We start from the raw sequence: 10,214 nt of genomic DNA, 5'->3' as shown, positions 1-10,214 counted from the left end.
GAGCAGCTGCTCTTCGGAGGCGAAAAGACCTTTAAGCGTCCGGAAGGACCGCTCCGCTTGTTCGGTCCAGACGAACTTCTTCTTCTTGGAACTGAGGGTGTCAGTGATAGCCGCCGTCGCGTTCGCAAAACCTTTAATAAACTTGCGGTAAAAATTGGCAAAGCCAATGAACCTCTGGACCTCTTTCCGATTTCGAGGGCTTTTCCAGTCCAACAGCGCTTGAACCTTAGCCCTGTCCATGGCCAGTCCCTCGTCGGACAACTTGTAGCCAAGGAAATCAACCTCTCTGACATCAAACTGGCATTTTTCCAACTTGGCGTACAGCCTGTGGTCCTTCAGCCTCTGCAGGACCTCCCTCACGTCCTTATCGTGATCCTCCGGCGATTCCGAGAAAATCAGGATATCGTCGAGAAAGCAGACACACTTCTTGTAGAGGAGACCTGCTAGCACGTGGTGCATAAATGCTTGAAAAACGTGGCTGCCATTTTGGAGACCGAAAGGCATGACTCTGTATTCGTATGTGCCCAGAGGGGTGAACATGGCGGTCTTCCACTCATCTCCTTTCCGGATGCGGATGAGATTGTAAGCTCCACGTAGGTCCAGCTTGGTGAAAATCTTGCCCCTCCTGACGGTCGCTAAAAGGTCGTCAATCTTGGGCATGGGGAAAGCTTTGGGCTTAGTCAAGCTGTTTATGAACCTGTAATCCACTATAAGCCTTTTTTGGGGCGTGTTTTTCTTCTTCACAAAGAACACAGGGCTGCCACCCGCTGCTTTAGATTCCTGGATGAAACCTCGCTTGAGGTTATGGTCTATGAACTCCCGAAGCTCTTGCATCTCGTCTTCCGACATGGAGTACAGCTTGGCAGCAGGCAGTTGCGCCCCTGGCACTAAATCAATCGCGCAGTCGTAAGGTCTGTGAGGCGGCAACTTGTCAGCTTCCTTCCCACAGAAAACCTCCAAGAAGTCCTGGTACTTGTGAGGCACTGTTTGCACCATACCCAGATGCAACTGCTGCTCGGCTTCTCCTCCCTGATCGGTCTGAAAGCAATGCTGAGCACAATACGATGAACAAAAGGTGATCTGCCGCTGGTACCACGCAACCGCGGGACTGTGCCTCTCCAGCCAACTCATGCCTAACACGATGGGTGTGTCCGATAAGTGGGTGACATTGAAACTAATAAGTTCTCGATGGTTGCCAATCTGCATCATCATGGGAGGGGTTTGCTGCACCACTTGCCCCCCCAGCAACTTCCTGCCGTCTACCGTGACCACGTTTAGAGGCGTCGTTGCAGGCAGGAGCGCCATGTTGTGCTGCTTAACGAACTGCAGTCCCACGAAGTCGGCGTTGCTTCCCGAATCGATCGTTATTGGAACCTCGAGGAGTCTCCCATCAGGCAACTGGAGTGTTGCTGTGAGCAGAACTGCCGGTCTGGGAGGCAAAGGGTCCACGCTCTGCAGTGATGCTGGGGGCTTGTCTACAGATCCGCCTGGCTGAGCCCCAGTAGCTCTGCTTCCAGCCAGGCACTGTCGTTTCCCTGAAGCTGCTCCCCTGGTTGCACCTCTGCTGTTACAGTTGCCAGTGCTGCAGTGTGCTTCTGGAGCCTCCGGGGGCACTCTTTCGCCATATGGTGCGCACTGTCACAGATGTAACACTTCCTGGTTCCTCTAGGAGGCTTCGCTTTGGCTGCACCAGGGACAGGGCTCTGGGATGGCTTCTGAGCCCTAGCACCACCAATCTCCATTGGCTCCTCGCTGTCCTTCCCCATTGGCGAGGGGTGCGCACGGCTGAAATCCCTGTGCACAAAAGGGAGAGTCCTCGCTTGCGCACGCGCTTGGGGCCCGTCCTCCTCGTGCCACGGACGTCCCTCATGTCGAATTCCAATAGCTAAAGCCCGTTGCACCACGTCTTCTAGGGTCTGGGGTCTGTCCCCCCTAGCGATCTCATCCTTGATGGGGGGGCTCAATCCCTCCCAAAAAAGATCTCTGACCGGCTTACTGTCCTTTGGCCAATCTAAGGCGGTGAGCAATGCAAAAAATTTAGAGTGGTATTGGCGCACAGTCGCTTTCCCCTGCCTCAGCCCGTGCATTTGACGGCGCGCAATGTCCACATCCACAGAGGATTGAAAACAAGAATCCATCGCTTTGATGAACGCAGTTGAATTGCGACGGGCCGGTCCATCTTCGCGCCACAGATTGCGTAGCCAAGCCCTGGCCTCCCCATGCAGGTGCGAAACAATGAACCCCACTTTCTCCTCCTCATCTTTAAAATCGTGACGGAGTAAATGCAGTGCATATACGACGTCCGCTCTGAAATTGGGATAGTCTTGCAAGTTGCCATTAAAATGCGGAACCAGGGCACCCCCCCTCCGTCCAAGCGCAATGCCCTCCGCTCTGGAACCTGGGGCCCCCGCCCTGTCCGCGTGTTCCCACCTTGCCTGCAAATCCTGGCACGTCTTCTCCAAGTCGTCATTCTTCTTCTGCGAAGCAATGACTGCCGATGTGAGAGCGGTAACCTGATCCCGCAGTGCAACCAGCTGCTCCTCAGCGCTCATGGCTGCTCCCGTTCGTGAGCTTCGCAAAAAAAATTTTTTGCTTTCTGAGAGGGGACTTACTGTCACGGCCACCCAGGACGGGTCCCAGCTCACAAGAGACCTCACTCCGTTGCAGTTTATTTACAGGAAAAGTTTATTGAAGATTTCTGCTTCTCGTACAGTTCAGCATCGTGGCCGTACGTCTGTCACGTTAGACCGCTGAAGTCCCCTCTGACTCCTCCCCTCTTCCACACCAACTTAATAGCCTGGCTCTAGACCACCTCTTCCTCTCCTTTCTTTTCCGCAGGGTCTTCCTGCCCCCCTGGGTTCCCTCTCTCCGTGACTCGCCTGAGGCTGAATCCTCTGCCGCCTCTTCCCCCCTCCTTCTGGCTTTAGGGCCGGGCTCCTCCCCTGAGCTCTCTCCACTTCCGCGCGCCTCTACGTTTGAACTTGGCGCGCGTACGTTGCTGCTGACCTTTCTTTCGACCGCTACACCACCCCTTGTTCTGCTCTCCACCCTTTCCGGCTGAACACCTTGCTCCAACCCCCTTTCTCTGTTCTCTCCTAATCCTGCTCCCTCCGAGAGGCTGACGACTCCACCCCCTTTACTCCGTTCCGGCTGAGACGCCTCTTGCTGCGTCTGTCTTCCACTGGGCTCCTCTCCGCTTCTCCCTTCTCCTCCCTTTTGCTTGATTAAGGTAACCCCCTTTTGAGAATCCTCTGACTCGCTGCTCAGACTCGTGGATTCCCTCAGAATTCCGTCATCTTCTTCCTCATCCTTCTGCCCCTCCTCCCACTCGCTCTCCGTCTCCTCTGTCATCTCCTCCTCTCTCCCAGAAACCCTGACAGGTATGATCTTGTGTGAGTCCGTGCTGTTCCTGTGCCCTTTTCCCTTATGGGGTATCCAAGAGCCCATATAGAGTCCTTAAGTGTGTTCCCTATTGGTAGGAGAAAATAACAGAGGCCAACCAGAGAATATTGAGAAGCAAAGCAGCTAGTAAGCTTGATCTTTATTGATCTGTTGCAACAGGGTGCTCCCCTCACCTGCAGGAGAGGAGGAGGAACCCAGAACAATGGTGTGCAAGGCTTTATAAAGACTTTTGAAATTGCCACCCTGTACATCAAGACCGCTCCCAGATACATCATACCTACATCACAGAAAAGGCGATCTAAAACAGAAATTTGAATGTTCTTATTCTCCTGTCGTTATTTATCTCCTGTCTGGCAGGTTACTTGATTGGATTGCCTAGGGAGCCCAGTCAGTTTTTTGTAATGATAAATACTTAGCTCCTGGGCCATGTCACAGGCTCACACCCTATTCAAACACAGACATACAGTGGTACCTCGCAAGACGGAATTAATTCGTTCTGCGAGTTTTTTCGTCTTGCGAATTTTTTGTCTCGTGAAGCACTTCTTCAAGCAATGCACCCTAGGTATTAATGGTTTTAAGAAAAAGGAAACAAACTTGCAAGACGTTTTCGTCTTGCGAAGCAAGCCCATAGGGAAATTCGTCTTGCAAAGCAACTCAAAAAATGAAAAACTCTTTCATCTTGCGAGTTTTTCGTCTTACGAGGCATTCGTTTTGCGAGGTACCACTGTACCCTTAAGACAGGATTTGTGAGGAGACAATGGGGAGGTTTCCCACTTTGACCTTACAGAGAAAACATTTGCTCAGTTTAGGAATCAAAATGGTTCCAGGTTGGTCTTCCTGTGCTGATCTATGTACGTGCTTGGTTGGTACACTTATGAACATTACCATATATCTAAGACCATAAAATTCCTATCACACTACATTGCTCTTGTGAAGGTAGGCTACTGCTGTGGTGTTTTGTGTAAGCCAGCCTGATGGAATCGACACTAAGAGAAGCTGGTCAACACTTCTTGGGAGACCGAGACCCGTCTCAAATATAAAAACGAAGGAAAACAAACCAAAAAGCGACATTATTGTGGAAGCCTCTTTATAGTGCAACTTGGAAATGCAGATGTGGAGTGCTTTTGCATGCAGATGTTGAGCCTTTAAACCTAGAAGGTTTCTTGGCATTCTCCACCTGAAAGGATCTGAAGGGATCAAGAAAGCCCCTAGAGAACCTCTGCCAATCTGAGCAACTTTTCTCCCGTTTTTTTCGCTAGCAGTTAATAGGGATCAGCAAACCGTATCTCAGACCTTGTGGGGGGCCATACTATATTTTGAAAGGAAAAAAATGAACGAATTCCTATGCCCCACAAATAACCCAGAGATGCATTTTTTTAAAAAGCACACATTCTACTCATATAAAAACACACTGATGCCCAGACCGTCTGCAGGCTGGATTTAGAAGGTGATTGGGCTGGATCCGGCCCCCAGGCCTTAGTTTGCGTACCCATGAGTTAATACATATGTTGCCTCCCAGCATGGACGTGATTTGTAATGCACTGGGGTTGTCCATACTACTTGACTCTTATTAGGAGCTATTGTTTTTTATTTAAAATTTGCAATATTGGTAAGAAATCTTGAAAAGCCTACTGTGCCTGCAAGTTGAACGAAGCTGTGTAACATTACCATCTTCAAATGCAAGCAGTCAGGCTGTTGGGTGGTTTTTTGGGATTGTAGCTGGGGGGGGAGCATTGAAATCATAGCTGTCAACGTTTCCCTTTTTTAAAGGGAAATTCCCTTATTCCGTATAGGATTCCTCGCAAGAAAAGGGAAAAGTTGACAGCTATAATCGAAATGTAGGATTTCATAAGAAAGGACAAGACAAGATGCAAGGTAGATGTGGATTGCAGATAACGCCACTTTACCAAAACAGTGATGGGAGGACTCTGGATGCAGAGTAAACAGGAGTTTGTAAGCAACCCGAGAAAGAAATCTTGCCTTTTACGATCTGCTTCCTCCGATCACATGAATGCTCTGCGGTCAGGAGCAGGCGGATGTGGTCGCCTGCTATTCTGCCTTCCTTACGTGCCAATATTCTCTTTCTGTTGGCAGGGTTTTGAGTGTATACTAATGTTTTCCACATCAAGGAAGTTTAGAGTTTGAGCAACAATATGCCACTTCCTTCCTTAATGGGGACACACACACACACAAAACCACTTTAACTAATCTCCTGCAGCCACATGAGCCTGCTGTAACCTACTTTTAAACTACTTCCAAAGTTTAGAAAAGTCCTCTTGGATCAGGGCAAAGGAACATCTAATGCAGCTTCGTACCTTTGTAAAGCCCACAAGCAAAACCTGAGGACAACACAATCCTTTGCCCACTTGTGAGTCTCATTAACTAGTATTTAGAGAGACGCCATCTCCAAGAGCGGGTGTGGATTTACCCAATCACCTTTAAAAGCCATCTAGGGCTTCATTCACACAATGCCTTTGAAGCTCGGCGATACCGCTTTAAGCAGTCGCGGCTTCCTCCAAAGGATCCTGGGAGTTGTTGTTTGTTAAGGATGCTGAGAGTTGTTCGAGTTCTCCTCTTCCCCATCACAGACTTACAATTCCCAGAGTTCCCTGGGGAGAGGGAATGGTGGTTAATCCACTCCGTCAGAATCAACAGCACTGGGTTTGATAGCCAAACAGTTTGCACTGGCAGAAGGCAGGTTGCGAATATTCCTAAACATGGGAAGAACAGCACTGGAATTTGTGTTCTCAGGGCCGTTTTCTTAAAACGTTTAAGAACTGGTTAAAAATACATCAATTGCAAAATGTTCCAAGATTTAAAATATAGCACTTTTTCTCTTTGCTGATACTTTTTTGTTGGAGCGGGGGACAAGGGACATGTCATCACACAGCATCAGAACATATCCTGGATTTCTCTGTTGATTTCAGTGGGTAGCTCTCATTTCAGCCACGGCGTAGATTTAAAAATGGGCTTATCCGGCAAAAACCTTGAAATTCATCACACAGTGGTATGTATTTAATATATGCACCGAAATGCCTGTCCTTGGGGACTTATTAAGACTGTTTGAAATATATTGCTTTATTTCGATTATTTCATTTCCTCTTTCTTCCACGGCTCAGATCCCCAAGCCGTCCCCCACCCAGGCATTCACTAACCTCAGCCTTTGCTCATCTTCAGCCCAGCTGCTGTACTGCACGCCTTCCGGCCACATTCTGAGATACCTTTGCCCCGGGGGAAACCCAGGGTTGCCACCAAACGTACAATCAGCAGGAAGTCAGAGCCAATCCTTCTTCCCAAGCCTGCCAAAAATCACAATACAGTGGTACCTCAAGTTAAGTACTGTTAACGGAGAAATCCGAGGGCTCCCTTGGACAAAAAAGGAAGGACACCAACAAGGAAAATTGGAGCAAAAAAGTAGCCGGTAGGCTTGGTCTTTATTGAAACTGTCATGACACGACTTCAACTCATTGCAAGACGAAGCAAGATGGAAGCCCCGAACAAAAGAGCCCCCCCCCAACTTTTATTAGCTGCTAATCCACATGTTAAAGGTAAAGGTAAAGGGACCCCTGACCATTAGGTCCAGTCGTGACCGACTCTGGGGTTGCGGCGCTCATCTCGCTTTATTGGCCGAGGGAGCCGGCGTACAGCTTCCGGTCATGTGGCCAGCATGACTAAGCCGCTTCTGGCGAACCAGAGCAGCGCAAAGAAATGCCGTTTACCTTCCCGCCGGAGCGGTACCTAGTTATCTACTTGCACTTTGACGTGTTTTCGAACTGCTAGGTTGGCAGGAGCAGGGACCAAACAACGGGAGCTCACCCCGTCGCGGGGATTCGAACCGCCGACCTTCTGATCGGCAAGCCCTAGGCTCCGTGGTTTAACCCACAGCGCTGCCACCCCAAACTACATCACTCATACATCACGGTTACATCATGAAAGGGGAGGTCTGGTGGCAGTAATCTGAGCATCCTGGACCCTGCCCCATGGTTCTCCTTGCCCTCCACCAAACGCCCATCAAGTGTAACAAAGATATTTTTAAAAATTAACATTTATTTGCACTTCAAATAGGGCAGTGGATGCTGTCCTGCCTACCCTCAGCTGGTGCTGTGTGTGTGTGTGTGTGCCTGCCTATCCAGCCTCCTCCTCCTTGGCCTCAGTTTCCCCCTTGCAGAACTCAGCAGGGAGCGGGATGGGGGGGGGGGACAAAAATGAGTTGGCTCTGCCTGTCAATGGCTCTGGCGCCACCTACTGTTGGCTTTGCTGTCTTCCATCCTGCCAGTCCCAATGGCCACCGAAAGATGGATAGAATGTAGATCAGAGGTACAGAGCTGGTTATCTCTTGGTCTGAAGAGTTCGGAGGAAAAAGGGACTGGAGCATTAGGGGAACAACTCTGGGAACAAATCTGGAGCAAACTAATGTTTGGATCTATCTCAATTAGAACTCGAGAAAATGCTTTAAAAGATCACTGGTACATGTGTGCCCAGCAGGACTATATAGAATTCAACACTGGTGACTATATAGAATTCAACACCAGTGTCGAAGCAATGATTCTTCAACATCAGCTTCGTTGGACTGGTCATGTTGTGCGGATGCCTGATGATTGTCTTCCAAAGCAACTACTCTATTCCCAACTTAAAAATGGAAAGCGTAATGCTGGTGGTCAACAAAAGAGGTTTAAAGACTGTCTCAAGGCAAATCTTAAAAAATGTAGTATAAACACTGACAACTGGGAAACACTGGCCTGTGAGCGCTCCAGTTGGAGAACAGCCTTTACCAAAGGTGTCATGGACTTTGAAGACACTCGAACTCAGGACGCAAGGGAGAAACGTGCTAAGAGGAAGGCACGCTTGGAAATTCCACACCGTGATCAACTCCCGCCCGGAAACCAATGTCTCCACTGTGGAAGGACGCGTGGATCCAGAATTGGCCTTCACAGTCACTTATGGACTCATTGTTAAAACCATGTTTATGGAAGACAATCCATAAACGAGTGATAGAAGAAGGAGAAGGAGAAGGAGAAGGAGAAGGAGAAGGAGAAGGAGAAGGAGAAGGAGAAGGAGAAGGAGAAGGAGAAGGAGATATAGAATTAATCAAAGCACATCCAACCTTTGCTGATGGGGATGCAATTTATGTGGCTCTCTGGTACACATGTGGTGGTTTTGCCCACAGATTATTCCCTTTTGGGGAAAAGTTTTTCAAACAACCGAACGATGGGACAATCACTACAACCAGGCCCAAAATTATCCCTACTTATCCCTAACCCTCTTCAGATGAAGAGCACAACCCATAAAGGCCTCTTCCTCCATTCATAGAATCATAGAGTTGGAATTGACCACAAGGGCCATTGATTAACTGCAGCTAGTTGAGTGATTGCAAGAAATCATACAGTAGAATTGTAGAGTTTGAAAGGACCAGTATCCTTTTACTGACTTGGTTAAAGCAATCAAATGTGGTTTCCACCCTCCATCAACTCATGGAATCTTATGGAGAGACATTTTCATTCGATTTCCTTTCTCAGAAAGTCTAAAACTGCAACCATCAGCTGCTCTTTTTCTGTACAGCTTTTTTGGGTATGGTTTGTTACTTACAACTAAAAATTAAATTTTAAAAAAGAGAGGAAAAATGGATCACCAGGATACAGCTCTGGAACTAAAGAAAAGTAATGTTTGCAGGTGAGCATGGTGAGGTTAGTCTATATGTGATGAGAAGAGCATGTGATGCTATCAGCATTCCCAGGAAATGTGGGGTAGCCAGCTTCATCTAACCAAAATGCTTAAGTCTAATAAATGCATGAAAGGGTTAAAGCCATAGAGCAAGCTGTCCTGCCAGGCTTAGCCCACCTTGGGAGGAACTAGGTAACCAAGCTTTTGTTCCCCCTCCAGTCTACCAGAGATTATCATTGTGACAGGAGGTCTAAGCTAGTTGCTGCAGCTGAGCTCTCATCAATTGTTATTGAGTTCCTATGCAAATAGTTCAGGAACTTTCACCACTCAGCATGTGGTAAAATATTCTGCATCTTGCACTCATCTGTGGGCATCCCCATGACCTTCTTGTTCCTGGGATTGTGAAATGCTGTTTTTGCACCACTTTTGCTGGCTTTGTGCTCTTTTAGGACTATTTTTGCCCCTTTTCCTGCCACTTGTCGCTTTTACCCTCGCAAGATTGAGTGTATTGCCCTCGGCTGTACTTGAGGGACGATTCCTGCAGATTCCACACGAAAAACGCTTATGACCCTGCGGAGATGGCAGTACCGAATCAGTGACGCATGCCCTTCTGGCTTGCACTCTTTATAAAGACTTGAGGAATGAGATTATCACCCCTCTCTTATTGTCCATTCTGGGTCCCCCAACCAAGGCTTTTAATGTTTAATAGGTTATTGAATATTAATATTCTGTTGGAATCCGCCCAGAGTGGCTGGGGAAGCCCAGCCAGATGGGTGGGGTATAAACAATAAATTATTATTATTATTATTATTATTATTATTATTCACGCCTGTTGTGCAGCAGATAGCCTGTCCAGTTTTAAACAAAGCTGTAACTGTTGGTTTTCTGCCTGCCGTGCAGCCTTTAAGTTGCACTCTTTTTTCTTTTTTTTAAGTGACCAAACCTTAATGGCTCAGTTGGTTAGAGCTCATGCTTCTAATCAAACTGAACAGAAGCCTCCCAAAAAAACCCCCACCCCAAAGCAAAGACCTTTCCCTGCGCTGTGGTCTCTTGTCTCTCAGCAGCGCCTGCAACTGCGAGGTAGCAGCCAGCAGGTGGCTGCAAATCCTCTTTGTTCTTCCCTGCGATCCTGCCGGCGAAGGCGGGGGGGG

Source organism: Podarcis melisellensis, assembly GCF_964234715.1.
Source record: "Podarcis melisellensis genome assembly, chromosome: 2".
Lineage (NCBI taxonomy): Eukaryota > Metazoa > Chordata > Lepidosauria > Squamata > Lacertidae > Podarcis > Podarcis melisellensis.
This window is presented reverse-complemented; position numbering follows the sequence as displayed.